This window comes from Helianthus annuus, chromosome 12 (genome assembly GCF_002127325.2).
Source record: "Helianthus annuus cultivar XRQ/B chromosome 12, HanXRQr2.0-SUNRISE, whole genome shotgun sequence".
NCBI classification, from domain to species: Eukaryota; Viridiplantae; Streptophyta; class Magnoliopsida; order Asterales; family Asteraceae; genus Helianthus; species Helianthus annuus.
Window position 1 is genome coordinate 39,489,010 of NC_035444.2, and position 20,758 is coordinate 39,509,767.

General features: G+C 39.6%; 1 non-coding gene across 1 annotated transcript; it reads right to left on the bottom strand.

Annotated features, from left to right (window-relative positions):
* Positions 1–13,096: 13,096 nt before the first annotated feature.
* On the bottom strand, positions 13,097–13,177 carry LOC118485317. The gene has a single exon (XR_004875620.1). It is a non-coding gene; the product is annotated as a small nucleolar RNA U54 (small nucleolar RNA).
* Positions 13,178–20,758: the final 7,581 nt, after the last annotated feature.

Below are 20,758 nucleotides of genomic sequence, written 5' to 3' on the forward strand. Positions count from 1 at the left end.
TGTATCGTTTCCTTTCCTGGTCTTGGGTAACTTGGTTATGAAGTCCATAGTTACGCATTCCCACTTCCACTCGGGAAGTTCAGGCTGTTGTAGCAAGCCAGACGGCTTTTGGTGCTCGGCTTTGACTTGAGCACAAGTCAAGCACTTTGCTACATGGGCGGCTACAGACTTTTTCAAGCCTATCCACCAATAATTTGCCTTTAAGTCTTGGTACATTTTATCAGCACCAGGATGGACCGAGTATTTGGAACTATGGGCTTCCTGGAGAACAACATCACGTAGTCCTCCGTAAACTGGAACCCATATACGTCCATTCAGTCTTAGGATTCCATCCTTGCTAAGAGTCAACTGCTCCTCAGTTACTCCCAGCTTTTCATTAGGATAATTAGCTTCCAACACAGCCTCTCGCTGTGCAGCCAAAATCCTTTCAATTAAATTATTTTTAACTTCAATGCTCTTGGCATTGATTCGAATGGGTTTTACCCTTTCCTTCCTGCTCAAGGCATCGGCGACCACATTCGCCTTGCCGGGATGGTACCTGATTTCACAGTCATAATCATTCAGAGTTTCCATCCAACGGCGTTGCCTCATGTTCAATTCTTTCTGGTTGAACAGGTGCTGGAGGCTTTTGTGATCAGAATAAATCACAAATCTAATACCATAAAGGTAGTGCCTCCATAACTTAAGTGCAAATACAACGGCACCCAACTCCAAGTCGTGGGTGGTGTAATTCTTTTCATGCACCTTTAATTGTCTTGAAGCATAGGCAATCACCTTGCCCTTCTGCATAAGCACACATCCCATGCCCGTATGTGATGCATCGCAGTAAACTACGAATTCATCTGTACCCTCATGTAAGGTCAACACAGGTGCGTTGCTTAGCTTCTGCTTCAATATTTCAAAGGACTCTTGCTGCTTCGGGCCCCAAATGTATTTTTCTTTCTTCTTGGTCAAGGAAGTCAAGGGCGCAGCAATCCTCGAAAAATTTTCAATAAATCTCCGGTAGTATCCTGCTAATCCCAGGAAGCTACGGATTTCGGTAGGCGTCTTTGGCTCTTGCCAGTTCATGACCGCCTCTACCTTAGCGGGATCCACTTGGATACCACGCTCACTCACAACGTGTCCTAAAAACTGAACTTCTCGTAGCCAGAATTCACATTTCGAGAACTTGGCGTAGAGTTTCTCACGTTGTAGTAATTCGAGAATGCAACGGAGGTGCTTCTCGTGGTCAGCTTGATTCTTGGAATAGATAAGGATATCGTCGATGAAGACTATGACGAATTTATCTAGATACGGCTTGCAAACGCGATTCATGAGATCCATGAACGCGGCCGGTGCATTTGTGAGCCCAAAAGGCATCACTAGGAACTCGTAATGACCATAGCGAGTCCTAAATGCAGTCTTGTGTACATCTTCATCTCTGACCCTTAGTTGATGATAACCCGACCTTAAGTCGATCTTTGAGAAGTAGCTCGCTCCTTGCAGCTGATCGAATAGATCATCGATCCTTGGTAAAGGATATCGGTTCTTTATGGTAACTTTATTCAGCTCTCTATAGTCGATGCACAACCGCATCGACCCGTCCTTCTTCTTTACAAATAGGACAGGAGCTCCCCAGGGAGATGAACTAGGTCTGATAAAACCTTTCGCCAGCAGTTCATCCAACTGGGTCCTTAGTTCTTTCATTTCCGTTGGCGCTAATCTGTAAGGTGCTCTTGCTATCGGAGCTGCTCCAGGAATGATGTCAATTCTGAACTCCACTTGTCTATCTGGTGGCAAACCAGGTAGTTCTTCAGGAAAAACCTCGGGGTATTCAGAAATGACAGGAAGATCCTCGATCTTCGGCTTTGGTTCTTCAATTATCACTTGAGCCATGTAAATTACACAGCCTCTGTTCAAACATCTTGAAGCTTTCAGCATAGATACGTCTTCGGGCAATCCGTAATGCGTATCCCCTCGAATGGTAAGAGATTCACCACTCGGAGTCTTTAAAACTATTTGCCGCTTGCCGCAAATGATTTGGGCCTGGTTATGGGATAACCAGTCCATGCCTAGCACGATGTCAAAACCCGCAAGTTTGAAAGGAAGTAGAGATAAAGGAAAAGAATGGTTCCTAATGGATATTTCACATCCTTCTAGAACGGTAGAGACGGTTTCTATCGTGCCGTCTGCTAACTCTACGTCGTATTTCACGTCAAGGGTTTTGATTGGCATATTTAGTAGTTGGCAAAATTTCTGGTCTACAAAGGACTTATCAGCGCCATAATCGAATAGTACTCTTGCAAATATATTATTTACGAGAAAAGTACCTGTAAGCACAGTGTCGTCCTTAACCGCTTCCTTTGCATCCAAACGAAAAATTCTCGCATTTGATTTCTTCGTTTCTTCCGCCTTCTTGGCATACTTCGGGCAATTACTCTTTATGTGCCCCTTTTCATTGCAATTAAAGCAGGTTGCGTCCTTTATCTTTTTGCACTCCACTGTTTTATGCTCCTTGGACTTGCATAGCCCACAGGGTGGAGTCTTTTGTTGCGACTGTGAACCAGACGCAAACCTACACTTCCCGGAGTGAGGTTTCTTGCAGACCTTGCAGTAAGGTCTCCCATCAGATTGCCCCTCCTTCCTTGCCTCCGACCCTTTCTTGCCCTCACCGTTTCCACGGTGCTTTTTACCGGACTTTCGTGAGGTATCATCCTCACGCTTTCGCTTTTCAGCCTCCTTGCTCCTTTGTGCCCTCAGACGGACAGCATCAAGTGTAAGAGACAAAGAGAGGTCAGTAACTGACCTGAAGGTCGTTGGCCTAGAGGCCTTTACGCTGGCCTTGATCGCCGGCTCTAAGCCCCCAATGAATCGGGCAATTCTTCTTGGTTCTGGTGTCACAAGATATGGCACCAGTCGTGACATAGTGTTAAAGCTTGTCAGATAAGCTTGACAATCCAGGTTTGTCATCACCAGTGAGACAAAATCAGCCTCAATCTTCTCAACCTCGTGCTGAGGGCAGTAGTTTTCTTTTATGAGGGTAATAAACTCCCCCCATGACATTTTGTACAAGGCAGACTTACCGGAAGCCTGCACCAGAGCTCTCCACCATGCCAGGGCCTCGCCCTTGAATGACTGGGACACAAACTTAACCACGTCCCTCTCAGCGCACCCGCTGATGTCCACTATCGTGTCCATCTCGTCTAGCCAGGTTATACAGTCAACCGCACCCTTCTCCCCTGTAAATTCACGGGGCTTACATGATACAAAGTATTTGTAAGTGCAACCCTTAGCACCAGACGCATCAGTATATTTTCTATCGCGGTGAACGCTGTGGTCAGTAGACGAATGCTTGTCGTCATCTTTCTTGGGTTCAGAGGGTGGTTTGGAGTGTGTCTTTGGTTTAGAGAGTGGCTTTGTCACAGATCTGCCTTGAGACTCCGTATTTTGACGATCAATCGCTGCCTGGACAGCATTGTTGATCAGAGCCTTTAGCTGTGCGCCTGTCAAATGAACTGACGCATTGTCATAGTCATCTTCATTCGTGTGGCTGTTCTCACCATTGGGATCCGCCATTTGTAACTTGAATCTGTTACAGAAGATAACAAAATTTTAATTTAGGAGATTATTATGAGATTGTCTTTTATGACACTTTGTCAACCATGGTACAGAGACCATATTTGGTTAACTGTTTATTTCAATAAGTATTAGGATTTGAATATATCCTATTTCAACTATATAAATAGTATTGGTGGCATACAGCCTAATCACGATGATGTTTTATAATATTAGCCGAGATTCCAGAGAATCAAAGGCATAGAGAGTTGAACCGTAGTTCTTTTATCTCTTTCTGACAGAGAGTCATAGACTACTACTGCCTTTTGTCTTATAAGACAATTATTATGGCCCATAGGCACTACACCTCTAATGGATGTCTTAATATGGTTGGCCCGTAGGCACTACATCACTAATGGATGTTTTGATAATATTGGCCCGTAGGCACTACATCACTAATGGATGTTTTAATAATTTTGGCCCGTAGGCACTGCATCACTAATGGATGTCTTTATAATACTGGCCCGTAGGCATTGCATCACTAAATGGATGTCTTTATAATATTGGCCCGTAGGCATTGCATCGCTAAATGGATGTCTTTATAGTACTGACCCGTAGGCATTGCATCGCTAAATGGATGTCTTTATAATATTGACCACCTTCATTGGTGATTTAACCCACGATCTATATATCATTTAGTTGGGTTTTGAAATCCTCAAAGGATTATTGTATAAGAATGACGTGCGTGATTATAACGAATCACATCTGCCATGAATGTTAACATGCGTACAGAGGTTAACAGGGAATCAGAATCTTTTCAGCTAGGTCGTACCATCTTGACTGATCTTAAAAGACCCCAAGCTAGGTTTCACCCCCTTAAGATTCTTTATTAGGCAGATCAATATAAAAGGAATGGTTTTGATTTATTTTTATATATATTAAAACAAAACTCATAACATACATTCCGAAATTTCAATTACAATTACATATTGCCCTAAACGGGTCTTTCAAATAGTACATACCTCCATAGAGGTTTTAAAATAAGTGACAAGTCCACGCAGGGACTAGTACAAGATAGGTGTCCATGCAAGGACTAAAGATAAGTCCACGTAGGGACTGAAATACGATAAGTTGTCCACGCAGGGACTTAATTCAAAATAGAAATTACATTCGTACTACTATTAAGGGCTAGTGGTCACGTTTCTTCTTTTTGCCCTTTAGTAGATTCGCCAAGCCCTTGAGAAATCCTCGGTGGCTTTTCTTTTCTTCCTCGAACTCTCTCTCCACCCGATCTAGTCGGTGGAGTATTTCTTCCTGTTCAGGAGGAGAGAATCGTGGTTGTGGCGCTTGATGCGGAACTGGAGGTCTGGGAGGTATTGGATACCCATGAGCTGAGTAATCCGGTGGTCCCATGTTTCCATGTGCTCCGTCAGGGTAGCGCGCATTATATCTAGCCGACACCACATATGGGTCGCGCTCATAACCGTAGTTGTATTGTGCTTGTGACGGTTCAAACGGGTTGTAAGCCGTTGGACCTGTGTAAGCTGGTATGGGTTGGTCATACCCAAATGGTGGCGAATTTCGTGCAGTAGGTGCGGAGTTCGCCTCCTGTATAGGACTTGAAGGTCCTTCTTCATGTAGTGGCGGATAGTGGCTACTACTAGAATGTCGAGGAGTGCTGAAGTGGTTACCCCCTCCTCCTCGTGTAGACATACGAGCATTGGTCCTCCTACGCCTTGGCGGATCAGGTATTACTGGTTGTGCCGGTGGCGGAGGTGGTGGCGTAACTGCCTCAAAGCGTGAATCCTCAGATGGATCCTGTGGATGTCTCGGTTGTTGCGTCTGATGAGATGGTGTGTTGTACCACTCATGTCGGTCAAACAAGGCCATAAAGCTGTCTGGGCCTTGATACTGCGGACCATGATATGAAGATCCATCAGATACTTCTATCGGATGCGTGGGCGTACCACGAGCTGGTTCAGTTGGATCCTCATCTTCCTCCATGGGGTCTTCAGAAAAGTGGTCTTGTGGTCCTAGTGGAACAAAACCCGAAGGTTCCTGTATGTAGTCAGCCGGATTAAACTGAGCTACGTAGTATGGACTAGGGTCGTCGTAGTTTCGGTGCGATACCGAACGTTGTAGAGGTATGAAGGAAGGTTGTGGGTTGTTGGGATCATTTTCCGAATTTGGCCCAAAGGAGTGCCGGTAGGATGGCGTCGAGCTGTGCGAAGTGGAATGCCTCGCAGGTTCGTATAGATCTCTTCGTCGTTGTGGCTCTTCGCTTCGTGTCATCGAAGGATGTCTTGTACCAGATGGTCCAGCTTCTTGATCGTGATGTGTCACGATTTCTCCTCGGCCTCTACGTCCCCTTCCTCTTCCTCGGAATATAACAGGTGGCATTTTCCTGCTCCAAAACTTATTAAAAATCAAATCGAAAATAAAGACAAAAAGGAGTAATAATCCGAATTTGTCCTAAGTTATTGTCTAGACTCAAGTATGTGCAATTGTGTCACTGAGATTAAACACAATAGGATAGTGTTTAATTCACTCAATGTTGGCTCTGATACCAACCTGTCACACCCCGATTTCCACGTGTCTCACCGGTGGGCCCGGTGGGGGATTACCGTGACGATGTTGGCAACAATATAGTCAAACCACACAATTATATAATGCACAGCGGAAGCATAAGATAAATATATAAATTTCAACCTCTGGTGATAATATCAATGTATTACAGAAGTTGAATATCCACAGTGGATCGTAAGTAAAAGTAAGGTATTGTTCCATTAGATACTGCAATCAAGCTTGCGAGGCTTATCCCGACGCTAGGGAGCTAATACCAGCCAATTACGTTTAGGTACCTGCACTTAATCTTTTTGGGGAAAATACGTCAGTTTACACTGGTAAATACATTCAACTGACACATTTGAAAATGTTTATTAAAATTGATTTGAATGCACAAGGCACAAACTCTTTTATAACTTGGGAAAATTATAAAAATCTTGTGAACGTTTTACATGTTCTTTTATGCGTTCAGTAGCCCGGGTCGTGCCGGGTTAAAGATTTATAGACACACCACGTTCGCGTAAAACCGTAGTACAGAAACCAACGGCTACGTCTTTTAGTTTTAATGTCGACACTTTATACCGGGTGTACGCCTACACCGGGATGTCGATGGTCGTGGCCATTTCGTAAAATGATGCCGAGGATATCCGGGACAACGGTCATTAAACCCCCCAAAGGCTTATAAGCAACAAAACTGTTTAAATGAGCCAATCATATTATTTAGTTATCCACCTAAGCGATGGATGAATATAATGCTCAATCAAGCGGTATTAATATACCGTAACCCAAGCCCATATAGGGGAAATAAGTCAAAAGTATTTACCTTTGCAAGTATAAATCCTTAATTAAGATCAAGTCACCGATAGCTTTTACTGGGGCTCCTAATCTGGAACGAAGGTTTTAATTAACCTCTTAGAATCCTAACGGTCCTTGTATTAGCCGTAGCTTAAACCGGTTGATTCCGATATATAGATATGGTTAATTCGCACGAAAAGGCGAAAACCGAGAATGGAGTATGATTTGGACCCAACAAGTTCAGTGACTTGTTTTATATGGGTTTGTAGTTCATACTCTGGATTTTGGGGTTCAAATAATATAATTTGACCCATATCGGCTATTGCACGAAAACTAGTTCCATGAGCCGTACCGTGTGCGCAAATAGGCGAAACGGTTAATCATAAGAGTCGTATGCTTATTTCCTAAGTCAATATGCCTTAAAAGTATTTTGGTATCAGTAGGATACCTTCCGTGACGCCCGTAACGAGTTCAAGTTAGTATTATGCCCCGTAGGGGCTTTTCGGTCATTTTAAAGACTTTAAAAGGGCTTTTCGAGTTCTACAGGAAATCTGAGTTTCCCGAACAGCTTATAAGGCTTAAAATATTTTATTTATTATTTAAAACCAGTGGTAACTGGAATCGGGTCAAAAGACCTTGTAGAACTCCCGTTTTGGCCAAAAAGGGCATATTCGGTACTAACCGAACCGTAGCCATAACCGCAGGTTATGAGCAAGGTAAAAATTATTAAAAATCTTTAAAATTCCCAAAATATTATTTTACCACAGTGGGTAAAAGTTTTGGTGATGAAAACTTGGGTTAGATGGGCGTTATGCTAATTGCGCCGTAAATTACAAAACTTTCTTAAAAGTGCGCCTTTTAGCATAACTCTCATTCTAGACCTCGGATTGACGTGAAACTTTAAGGACATGCTTATAATTTAATAAGCAAGGTTTTGGTCCGTTCACGTGTCCGAAATACTCGTTTTAATTTTAAAAAGATTGTTACGGTCAACTTTTAGGCGAATGACGGAAATGCGCTAAAGACTCGGGTAACTCATGAACCGACCACAGAGGCTTATACCAACATGTGACCTGGTCCTAAGAGAGTCCTAGGGTATATTTATACCTCACTAAAACGGGTCAGAACTGAAGTCAAAGCAAAAGTCAAACTTTTGCGACATTCGGCTCCGAACCGGTTCTATATAGTAAATGATCGATTCAAACGAGCGCAAACAGGTTTATATACTTATTATCATGTTTTATGATTGTCAAAACAGGTTCCATAACATATACATTACAGATTATGCTTAAATCGCTAAAATAGCTTTCTGTTGACTTTTTAACCGCACGTTTGACTCGATAATTGACATAGTTAGAGTGGTGATCAGGGGGAACCCTTTTAGAGGTTTAATACCCACATAAATACCAACTCATAACCATTTTTGATTCGTCATAAGACTGAATCATTTGCAAGATATTGCAATGACAACCGTTAGTTACGACGGTTGCGTTTATAGGCTATAACTATGGAAATGTGAAACCACAAAGGTTGAATTACTTACAGAAGCTTAAGAGAAGACTTAAGAACACAGGGGAAAGCTTTAGAGCTCTTGGAATGATCAGAGAAGTGAGTTTTGATGTTGTGAATGTTATGAGCACAATGGTGCTATTTATAGCCAAGAACAAGGCCCTAAATCATTACACAACATGCTACTACTGATCATGATGATGGGTAGATGTCCCCTGAGTGATATGGGTCAATTGTAGGGTGCCCATGCCTCTTTGATTAAGGTTTGATCGTTCACATGGTCCAAAAGCCAAGTAGTTACCATATTTCTGCATCTGGGCACTTTACGCGGCCCGCATGGGACTTTCCATGCTTTTTAACGCGGGTCGCCTAAAGTTCAAATAACAGACGCGAATTAGAGGAGGCTCGCGGCCCGCCTCAACTTATGTTGAAACTTCACGCGGGTCGCCTAAGGTTATATTTTCTGAATTTTTCAAATCTTTTATAATGATTACAGAATCGGGCCATTAATAACGAAATCTTTCGTAATGATTCGCCTGACCTTTCGGATTTGAAGGGGTAACTTTGCGGTTTGGCCCTCGGTTATTTACCGATAGGGGCCTCGTGTTAATTACCCGCATTATTAAGTCCCCGGTTTATTTATTAATTATATTGGAAAGCCTTAACTTTCACTGTTTACGCTTTTAACCCTTCTTTTACGAATTCGATCGTAACTTTCTCGTTTCATATCGAAACCTCGCGAAATTCATATATATTATTTTAGTGAGGGTATAATACCGTTACAAAGTCTTGGGAACGTTAAAGGGTCACTCAGAGGTATTATTAAACATGTTGACACAGTTAACCCCTGTAGTTTGTAATCTCTCACTTTCTTCCGCGTTTTAGTTTTGTACGATCTATAATTTATTTGTTCGAAGGTTTAAGCATTATTTAGGGATACTATACAGTATATTCACCCTTGTTGACATTTATAACCCTCGAATTTATATACTTTCAAGGTTTGTCAAAATTAGTCCTTTATTTATTTTAGATGCCACGTGTAAACAAATGACACGTGTTAACACATCATTGGACACAAAATTTCGAGGTGTTACAGCTTTGATGCTCACGAGTAGTTTGGTTACAAAATATGCAAGAATGCACATTTTGGCCGAAACTACGACTCGTCACTGAGCCTAGATAACGTGGTAATCAGTAGGTATAGTCAATACAGACTATAACCATCGTGATCACGCTCACGTTATGAAGTTCTAATGAACTTCGTGTTGACCATAGGCTGGTCAATGCAGAAAGTCAACAAAACGTTGACTTTCAGACTCAAAAAGCGAATAAAAGAACGAAAGAATACTTACGGAGGGTCCCCGAATGCTAATCTAGATCAAAGAGCTCAGGTATGAAGCAATGGCATCAACTTAGAGCATTTTGATCAGATTTGTGTGGGTTTTACATCAAAGGGGGGGGGGGGGTATTTATAGGAAAAGTAGAGCCGTTAGGATCGTTTCTTGAATATCGTGCCACGATCTTGAGCGTACACTTGTCACAAAGTTGTGGTGGCTCAAAATGACCCTTGGCTTCTGAAATGGTGAAAGGGCATTGCCCTTTGGTGTGTTTGAAAGGCCAAATTTGCAAGAAAGACAAAAATTTGGTTACTGGAAGTGCCATGCGGCCCGCATCAGGATATGCACAAACTCAGGCGGGCCACCTGGGCCTGTCTGATCTGCATATACTTTCAAAAATGGCAGTTTTGGTCCCTGTTGCGTATTTAAGCCATTTCCGGCACTTCTAAGGCCCGTAAAGCCAACTTTAAGGCCCTAAAATGATGCCTAAACATTGTGGACATGAAACATGCTCAAAAATGTTCCGGATGTTGGTTCGTTTGGCCGTACGATCGCGATGTTCGGTTAATTACGACGGAATGCGCGTAAGCGCGAAAAACGATCCAAATGACGCGACGAATGGATTTTTCTCATGCCAAACACTAAGGCATAATATTATAATGCTTACATAAATTTTTGGATGTTCGGATGTATTCAGAACGTAAGTTATGCGCGAAAGTGCAAACTTGTGCACTTTTGACACTTTTAGTCCCTGAATGACCCAAAAGTTTGTTTTAGCTATGTAAAGGATATTTATGGTATGTTTAACTTATGGACATGTTCCGGAATGTTCGTTACAGTTCAAATTGGCATACTTTCGCAGTTTGTCAAGTTTAGTCCCTGTTAGCGAATTAACTTGTTTTTGCCATACCAAAGCCTTCAAAACTTATTTCTAAGTTATGTAAAGGTTATTTAAGGTATGTTGAGTATATGTTGATGTTCCGGAGTATTTGTCGCATTAAACTGAGCACGTTTAAGCACCAGTTAGCGTATAACTCTCTCGAAAGCGATGTAGAGTTTAAAATCGAACAAAAGTCAAAACATGAAAAATGTAAAACACAACCAAACAAACATTTGGATAAAATAACATTGTTTTATTGATAATTGAACTGTTCACAATGATTACAAGCACAAATGTTACACTTTGAAGTCTGAACGTTGAACGAATTGTTGTCCGATCGGACTACCGCCCGATCGGATTACCGCTCGATCATGGGACGTTTAAACTTCAATACTTAAACAATTTTCAACATGTTCAATACCAGTAGGTTGCCACCCGATCGGACTACAACCCGATCAATTAACAAAATGCTGTGAACTTGTTCTCACTAAAGTGTCCAACCAATCAGGTTGTTGTCCGATCGAACGACCGTCCGATCGACCAACCTGAAAGGCAGAGATGCTTTTATGTTTTCAAAATGCTACAACAAAAACTTCAAAAGTCAAACCATCATACACAAACACATCCTTTCTAAAGGAAGAAACAATCCACTCGAAAGGCCACCTGATCGAATGACCATCCGAGCGGACTGTCACTCGCACGATCAGCTGTCCGATCAGACTTCCATCCGATCGAACTGCTGTCTGACCCACTTGCACTCTTTATCGATTTACGCGTCACTTATCGTTATGCTATCGTTCTGATCACGCTAACCCTACTCTCTAGCGCTCCCTTCAATCCACCAATCATTGTGAGTATACTCGATCCCTTTTTGCTATCACACTTTTGGGTGTTACATACGTTACTTATTCTAAATCACATCGAACACGCTACTCAATACTTTAAATGCTAACCGTTATTGCATGTTATACGTGGCTTAATGAATGCTTTTTTGTTATGTTTACACATGGAATGCTGTCTACCTGCCTTAGCAACGATAGTACTATAGTTTGGACTCAGCACCTGTGCACTCAGGGGTTGTTAAGGACAATTAGTTACATGGCTCACAATGGTGAGTATGTATCGCGAACTGCCTTGGGCAGTCAATCCGCAGTCATTGGTATCGATAGGTTCATGTCGATAACTAACATGCCTCATTTTACACTGTGTACGTGCTGGTTATGCGTAATTGTTTTCAAACTCTACTATATCTATTAAACTTGTATGCTCACCCTTACACTATGTGTATTGACTTTTACTTTAACGTATGTGACAGGTGCTTAGGATGCTTATTTGCTTACTTTGCTGTGAAATCGAGGCTAGGAAAGACCTAGGTCAACAATAAACAATCGTCTGTAATAAAGAAATATGAGTTGTCGGAACAGAACAATTTGACTAGATCCTTTCTGTAATAATTGTATTATCATTTATGACATGGTATGGGACGTGTTGCTTTAAATATTTGGTAAATATAGTTGTTATGGAAACTTCTGGACAATCTGTTTCGCTCAGTGCCGCGCCCCGACGATTCCGCCATCGGTTGGGGTGTGACAATTACCGCTTGGTAGGGTATGGTATCATATGTCAGATTGGGACTACAAAATCTCCATGACCCGCTTAATCTATTTTGTCTGATAACTTAAACATTGGGGGTTAACGCGACCGTGTCCTGGATATCCTTAACTCATTTAAGTTATTAATGGCCACGACCGAGCACGAGGTGTAGGCATACACTTGACAGATGTTAATGCTATTATAAAATATTTTTCTTACCCGTTAATCAGGGATACCCTTGTAGGTTTAAGTGGCTTGTCGGTTAATCATGTCTCGGTGTTTAGTACTGGGCCCCATATGTATTGACAGGCATGTAAAACTGTATGTAAGATCATTTTGAATTGTCCCAAGTTATTTATAAAAATCATGTGCCTTATGCACTTAAATGATTTTGAAATATTTTCAAAATGAGTCGGTTGATTGTATTTACAAGTGTAAACTGACGTATTTTCAAAAGACTAAGTTACAGGTGCAAGGATACGTAAATATGCCGGACGTTGCTCGGTAATGCTAGAAGAGGAATTTGCAACTCCTTTGCATAAAGCCTAGTAGTCTGTTGATCTCCTTTTTGTACATTTTACTATCCGTATGTGGATCTTTTATTACAATCCGTTTGTATACATTATTTTGAACATTTGGGCACTTGAGTTTGTAATAATATTTTAACTCCAAGACTTCTGCTGCACTATCTGTGTTTGTGTTTATAATGATACTAATCTTACATCACGATACTCCCCACCCGAGCCCACCAGGATATGCTGTAAATATCGGGGTGTGGTGAATTATTCATATTTCATCATTGCAGAAAATAAAACAATAATTTAAGTAATAGAATAGTAATAATACAAAGTGACAAGGATTATACAGTTAATATTATTGAAAGAACTCTTATTCAAATATATTTTCCTTTAGTTTAATAATCGGAATAGCATATATTGCCTAAACGGCATTCGATCATAGAGCTCTTGATTAACAGAAAACGAACAAATTTCAGTTTTACAAAATACTGCAAGTATATTTTTGAGGAAAAGGGGGCTGAAATTAAAATCAGGATCTGAATGAGATCAGAGGTTGGTAAAGGTTTATCAGTCACGATTTATCTGAAACACGGACCAATTGTTACTCATCACATCTGCACTTATTAAAACAAACAATAGTAGTTGGGCAGCAACCACCGCGTTTAGGAAGGGGGGAAACGACGAGGGGTGTTCAGGAGTCTCGTCGTTCAGATTTGGTTGACGGTGGTGGAGATTGGTGGTTGCTTATGGTGGTGGAGATTGGTGGTTGCTTATGGCGGTTGTGATGGTGTTTACGGTGGTGGAGATTGGTGGCAGGTGGGGGTGGGTAGTTGTGGCAGTGGCTGGTTGTAGAAGAAAGTTTCATAGAGAGAAGGGGGGGGGGGGGTTAACATTTAGTCCCTTGATATGAGTTATTTACTCAATAGTCCCTGTAGAGTAAAATGACAAGAATACCCTTATGTGCAAGGCGCATGACTATATTTAACAAAAAAAAATGACTGAGTTGGGTCTAAATGACATAACGTGCAGGATTTTGAAACGTCAAGGAGAAAACTCGTCAAATTTAAAGGCAAAGGACATCTTCTGCAATTTGGTACAAATAAAAAAGACAAAACTTGTAATTTACTCTTAATTAAATAATACACCAAAACAACTAAAACAACATTTATTCAAACTATACAACTATACGAGCTCAAATGAGCTCGAGCCATTAAACAAGGTTGTTGAGTTTTGTCCCGTACGATCTCAAGTCTCAACTTCTCAAGAACTATTTCAATAGGGAAATTACGAGTACTTGTAGAGCCAAACTTGTTTCATAAAGAATAAAATAAACGTGTAGAGCCAAATGCCCTTTCAAGGCAGTCATTAAACAACTAAAGATTTTTAATCGATTTTAGAATCTTTCAAAGAAAAAGAATATTCAAAGATAAACGTTTATAGTCTTTTTCAATTTCAACTATAAACTTATTCAACTATATAATTACAACGTCATCATGTTTCTAGCTTGAAAACAACAAATAGCTTATCATGCTCGTGGAACTAATAAACAATATTCTAAGAGTCTATGATTAATTTTTGTATGACATAAGAATCTTAGGTTGCAAAAATAAAAACCTAAGCTATAAATAAATAAATTAAAAACCTTATGAAGTTATACTTGATAAGTCTTCTTATTCTTATTTGATTATAAAGGTTGTGATTTTAGGTGAATTGGCTTTGTGTTCACAGGCATAATTCGAGTGAGCCAGGCTCAACTCGGGCTTAACCTCGAAAGTACATGAGGGTTGAAATCTCTTAACGAGATTGAGCTAGAACTCAGTTCGTTTATAAATCATTAATGAGATCGAGCTAGAACTCAGTTCGTTTATAAATCAAGCTAGCTTGTTTTTCTAGAGATATTAATACATAAAAGCATTTAAGAAGAACCGAATGGGACTAGGCATGTAAAAAAGCCGAACGAACATGAACGAAGCATGTTTGTGTTTGTTCGTTTAAAATTAATCGAACAAACGGTTGAACACAAACAATTAAACGAATAAGGTTTTCTTGTTAATTTATGTTCGTTTGACAAGAAAATGAGCATGCTTGTGTTTGGTTTGTTTATGTTTGTTCGTTAATGGTATAAATGAACGGTTCACAAATGTAAACGAACATATACAAGCGAACATAAGTGAACATAGATGAACAAAAACCAACTAAAGTAATAGTAAACCTCAATTTGCTGGGCCTAAAGAGAAAGCTAGACTAAATTGTAACAGGCCTGCAAAATATTAATGAATATATAAACGACCATATGTTCTCTCTCGTATTATATAATTTTTTTCATGAAACTAAACGACCGTATATTTTTCCATAAACGTCCATATATATTTTAATGAATATTTAAAGGATCAAACATAAACATAACTGAACATAATGAAATATTATGTATGTATGCATAATGCATGATTTTCATAATGAAATAGTATGTATTAATGCATGCATGCATTAGCTAGCCGGTGAATATTTTAGTTATGTTTGCCAAAGCCCAAAGTTGCGCTTGGGCCGGCCAACCTATTTCGAAGCCCAAGGATCAAATTTTTAAGGACTCGAAAAGTCTTTATAAGCTTTTATATATTTATTAAATTATATATTATATATTTAGTATATTCATCCATTTATTATGTAAAAAAGTGTTTGTGGTGTAGTGGAAAAAACCATCTCAAGATAATGTAAAGGTCTCAAATTCAGGTCTTGGTTCCACCACTAAGGTTTATTTTTTTAATTCATTTCCCCTTAACCACAATATTGGGCCTAATTCTTTTTGTCGCCCGAGACCTAAGTTTTTTCGTGAGTTTTCGGGGACGGCTTTGGGTGCGGCTTAAAGCACGTACCTTCGGCATGGTACCAATGAGTATGGTTCATCTTGGTTTCAAAATTTTGACCTATTTATCTAACGTGGCTATGTATAAATTTCTACTTTTTTTAAACGACAAACAAAACCACATTTTTATTTAAAAAAACAAATTAAAATAAGTTTTACATCAAAACTTTTCCAGCTGTCCCATGTTAACCTTGGACTACCTGAGCAAAATCCAAGGGTAACATGGGACAGCTGTAAAAGTTTTGATGTAAAACTTATTTTAATTTGTTTTTTTAAATAAAAATGTGGTTTTGTTTGTCGTTTAAAAAAAGTAGAAATTTATACATAGCCACGTTAGATAAATAGGTCAAAATTTTGAAACCAAGATGAACCATACTCATTGGTACCATGCCGAAGGTACGTGCTTTAAGCCGCACCCAAAGCCGTCCCCGAAAACTCACGAAAAAACTTAGGTCTCGGGCGACAAAAAGAATTAGGCCCAATATTGTGGTTAAGGGGAAATGAATTAAAAAAATAAACCTTAGTGGTGGAGCCAAGACCTGAATTTGAGACCTTTACATTATCTTGAGATGGTTTTTTCCACTACACCACAAACACTTTTTTACATAATAAATGGATGAATATACTAAATATATAATATATAATTTAATAAATATATAAAAGTTATAAAGACTTTTCGAGTCCTTAAAAATTTGATCCTTGGGCTTCGAAATAGGTTGGCCGGCCCAAGCGCAACTTTGGGCTTTGGCAAACATAACTAAAATATTCACCGGCTAGCTAATGCATGCATGCATTAATACATACTATTTCATTATGAAAATCATGCATTATGCATACATACATAATATTTCATTATGTTCAGTTATGTTTATGTTTGATCCTTTAAATATTCATTAAAATATATGGACGTTTATGGAAAAATATACGGTCGTTTAGTTTCATGAAAAAATTTATATTATACGAGAGAGAACATATGGTCGTTTATATATTCATTAATATTTTGCAGGCCTGTTACAATTGTCGAGACAATCCTTTCGTGAATATGTCGGCATACTACTGATAGGGAGAACGAACATGTAAAACACGAACATGACCAAGACGGACTTTCTCGCGAACAAAGTGAATGTCAAGCTCCACATGCTTTGTCCTATGGTGTTGAACATGATTTTCCGACAAGTAGACTGCGGATATGTTATCACAATATACAATGGTGGCCTGGTGAATTGGTGTATGTAATTCAAGCAGAAGGTTTCGCAGCCATGTTGTTTCAGCAACTGCATTTGCAACCCCCCGGTACTCGGCTTCTGCGCTCGAACGAGAGACCGTGGGTTGACGCTTAGAGGACCAAGATAAAAGGTTATGTCCCATGTAGACACAAAAACCTGAAGTGGAGCGTCGGGAGTCCGGACAACCGCCCCAGTCAACATCTGAATATGCCACGAGAGAGCTGTTGGGGCCTTGGGTCAGTAGTAAACCAAAATCTAGTGTGCCGTGAATATACCTTAGAATGCGTTTCAGGAAGGCAAAATGTGGTTCACGCGGGTCGTGCATGAACAAACAAACTTGTTGAACTGCATATGTAATGTCTGGCCGAGTAAAGGTTAAATATTGAAGTGCCCCTGCTAGACTTCGATAAAGAGTTCCGTCTGGTAATGGTTCGCCTTCTGTTGCACTAAGTTTCGAAGAGGTATCAACCGGTGTCGCGCATGGTTTGCAATTTGTCATGTTTGCACGGTGTAGGATATCCCGTGCGTATTGGGTTTGAGACATAAATAAACCGGAAGAATCCCGTTGAACTGTAATACCCAAAAAATGATGTAATGCACCCATATCAGTCATAGCAAATTCCCGTGAAAGCATGTTGATGACGATCCAAAGCAGGTCATCCGATGAAGCTGTCAAGATAATGTCATCGACATATAATAACAGATATGCAATTTTATCACCGTGGCGATAAATAAACAAAGATGTGTCACATAAGCTGCTTATAAAACCTCGTGAGGTTTTACTTCGGGGTAATAAAGCAAGTATAATGTCCTTAAGCTCCAAGTTTTATGTGATAGATCTAGGACTGTCCATTACATTCTGCCATCATGGTAACAAAGCTAAACAAAGTATACTTCGGGGTAATAAAGCAAGTATAAGTCCAACTGCAAGTCATGTACTTATCTTGAAACCAAGTCCAAAATTGGACATACTAGATTACTAGGCCGTCCGTTGAGGAAAGCTCACTTTATCGAAGTTTGATTAGTGCCTTATGGTACTTAACTTTCACTTGACCATGTATATGCTATATAGTACAAAAGATATGTATCTATGTGCAAGGTCGATAGCAGCGGATCCAAGAATTTTTTCCAAGGGGTTCACTTTTCTATGTGTCCGAACATAAAAAAAATACGGAACGGTTCGACGATTCGGGTCGGGTAAAGTTCATAACATAATAAAAATATGATACAAGAATGAAAAAAACATCGTCATGATAAATTTAAAAACACGAAACATAAATAAGATAGTCTTTACGAATAAAATAAAAGGCATACCTAAAGTTGTTCCCTACGAGGTTTCATCTTTTGAAAACATTGCATTACATTCTCGATGGAAACTTGTTGTAAAAACTCTCTTTCAACGTAGCAAATGCAAGAATCATTCATGTATCCATCACCCATCCTATTACGTAATTCCGTCTTAACTGTTGACACTATATTCCAACCAATTTCCATGCTTTTCTGTGTACCATTTCGGATTAAAACGCCTTAACTTATCACCATTACCGACTTGGGTTTGTGGAAAATCATCTTTTTTCCCTTGCGGTTGACATGGACCTCTAAGCAAATATGTCCGTCTAATTTCATCTTTTTGACTAGGGTGATAAGATGAAATTGGTTTCCTCTCGGAAGGATCCCATGGAAGATTGTCCATATCTATTTTCAATGGTTTACCGTTTGAAGATGATGATTCAACATTTGATGGTTGTCTTTGGAAAAAACTTGGAATTCCCCTTTACATACTACCTAAATATCAAACACAAGTTTCAAAAGATTACAAATTTACCTAAATATCAAACACAAGTTTCAAATTTCAAAAGATTACAAATATTATAGCATTAGAAAGCTCATTTACCCAAAAAAAAACTAACAATAACACAATGAAATTAAGAAAATCGTATGCATAAAAGAATATTTCTTACAATCACAAATTCACAATCACATAATCATATCATTATTCTATAAGAGTGGCTATTAACAATTTACAATTCCACTATAATGTAAAATTTACAAAATACAGGGTTTAGTTACCACTTACCAAGTATCAAAATCGGTCAAAAAACTGAGAGAGGCGGAGAAGACGGTAGCTCTGTTGTCCGGCGAGGGCTGTGGCGGGGCTGGAAGGAGAGTGGAGACAAGGGCACAAGGCTGAAGATTGAAGACGGTGGCTCTGTGGTGCTGGAGCGTGTTTTGAGTTTATGTTTTGGTAAAGAAAGGAGCAAAGACTGAAGACATAACTAAAGTTAACCCTAGATGTAATTTGCTTTTAAATTAAAAAAAAAAGAAAAAAACGCAAAAAGGGGAAAACGGGTTTAAATGGTTTCAAACTTGAGACCTGCTATTAAGAAACGCGCACAATTACCACTACACCAGTCTACAGATTTGTTTATAAGGTTCCCCTACAAAATATTAAGGGGTTCCTTCTGAATTTTGTATATAGCTTAACACTATAAATTACAAACCAAACGGGTTCCCGGGAACCCCCCCGAAGAAGTGTAGATCCGCCCCTAATGGTCGATGAGAGCCACACTTGATCGCTCTCAATCACATTCTTCATTAAATTCAAGGTACATTAGATCATGAACTGTTTACGTATTCCCTACCTCTCATCTCAAAACATACTTTAATGCATACTAGGGAGGGTGTCTAGATAAGAATCATTTGACTTTCGGTTATTATGTGCTCATGGGAATAATGTATTGTCTTGATCATCAAAACTTTAAGGTATCATCTCTGGATCAAGTGTTAAGTTGAATATCATGACACAGCTAATGGCCTAATGTAGTAGCTGATGCATGTTAGCTATCCAATATGCAACTTAAGTGCCAAGGTGGCAATCCGTGTTAAGGGGAGGAAACAAGTGGGCCGAAAACACGTGTGCTCCGTTGGTGGTTATTAACTTGTTCATGGTTAGGGGATATTGGGACAAACTAAAACCGCTAGGGACATTGTTATGGTTAAAGGTGGTTATAATAGCATCTTGGGTAGTAGATCAAATGCAAGTTCCATGGATGGGATTGAAACCATGTTGACAACACATGTAACTTGGAATGTCATGACCATAGATAGCACGTGATGGGGGTCTAAAAGAAAATTTGGGGTGAGCTTTGATAAATGACCCATTAAGAATGTGGATGTTACAAGCTAATAACGACTAAGGCATATACACGAATCAAAGCTCTAATAACTCGTTGTTAAGAACAATCGAGATCCTGTTGGCGGAAGTCGGTGTTACTTCCATCATCATAAGCATCATCATCGTATACATGTTTGAATGTGCGACTGTGTAATAGATTTCTATGTATGTGTTTGTAAAGAGAGTATACAAAACGAATTGGAATGATATTTTATTGAATATCTTCTTGGTGAAAAATAAAGTTACAGTGGGTTTGAATATATATACACAAGGAAACGGCAGTCGTGTTGGTTGTTGAACCGGTATGACGGTTACCATAACCGTTTCGTTGCAACCTTAAACAAACAACTAAACGTTATCCTAACCTAGGATATCTAAATAACAATTTTAATAATAAACAAATATATAGTTTAGTTTATATATATTTAACACCTGCCCCAAAAACTAAACTAGGTTAATCCTGGGAATAGTGAAACCTCCTTCGCTTTATAAAACGTTTAACCGCATTCCAGTTTCCTAACAAATATGAAGTGTAGTTGTCTTCATGTTCTTGAGTAATCATGCATAGGTCTTCATTCTTTTCTTTAATGCATCCGTGATGAATCGTGCGTCCCGGTTGTCGATAGCAATAACGTCTTTGTCTTTGTTGTTTTCTCCAGTGCGTTTTCCAGAAATTTGCGTGATCCGGATTGCTAAATCTTCTTTCTGAAACTAATAGTTCTTCTATCGCCAAAAATTCTTCTTCTGTCATTAAAGCCTTCTC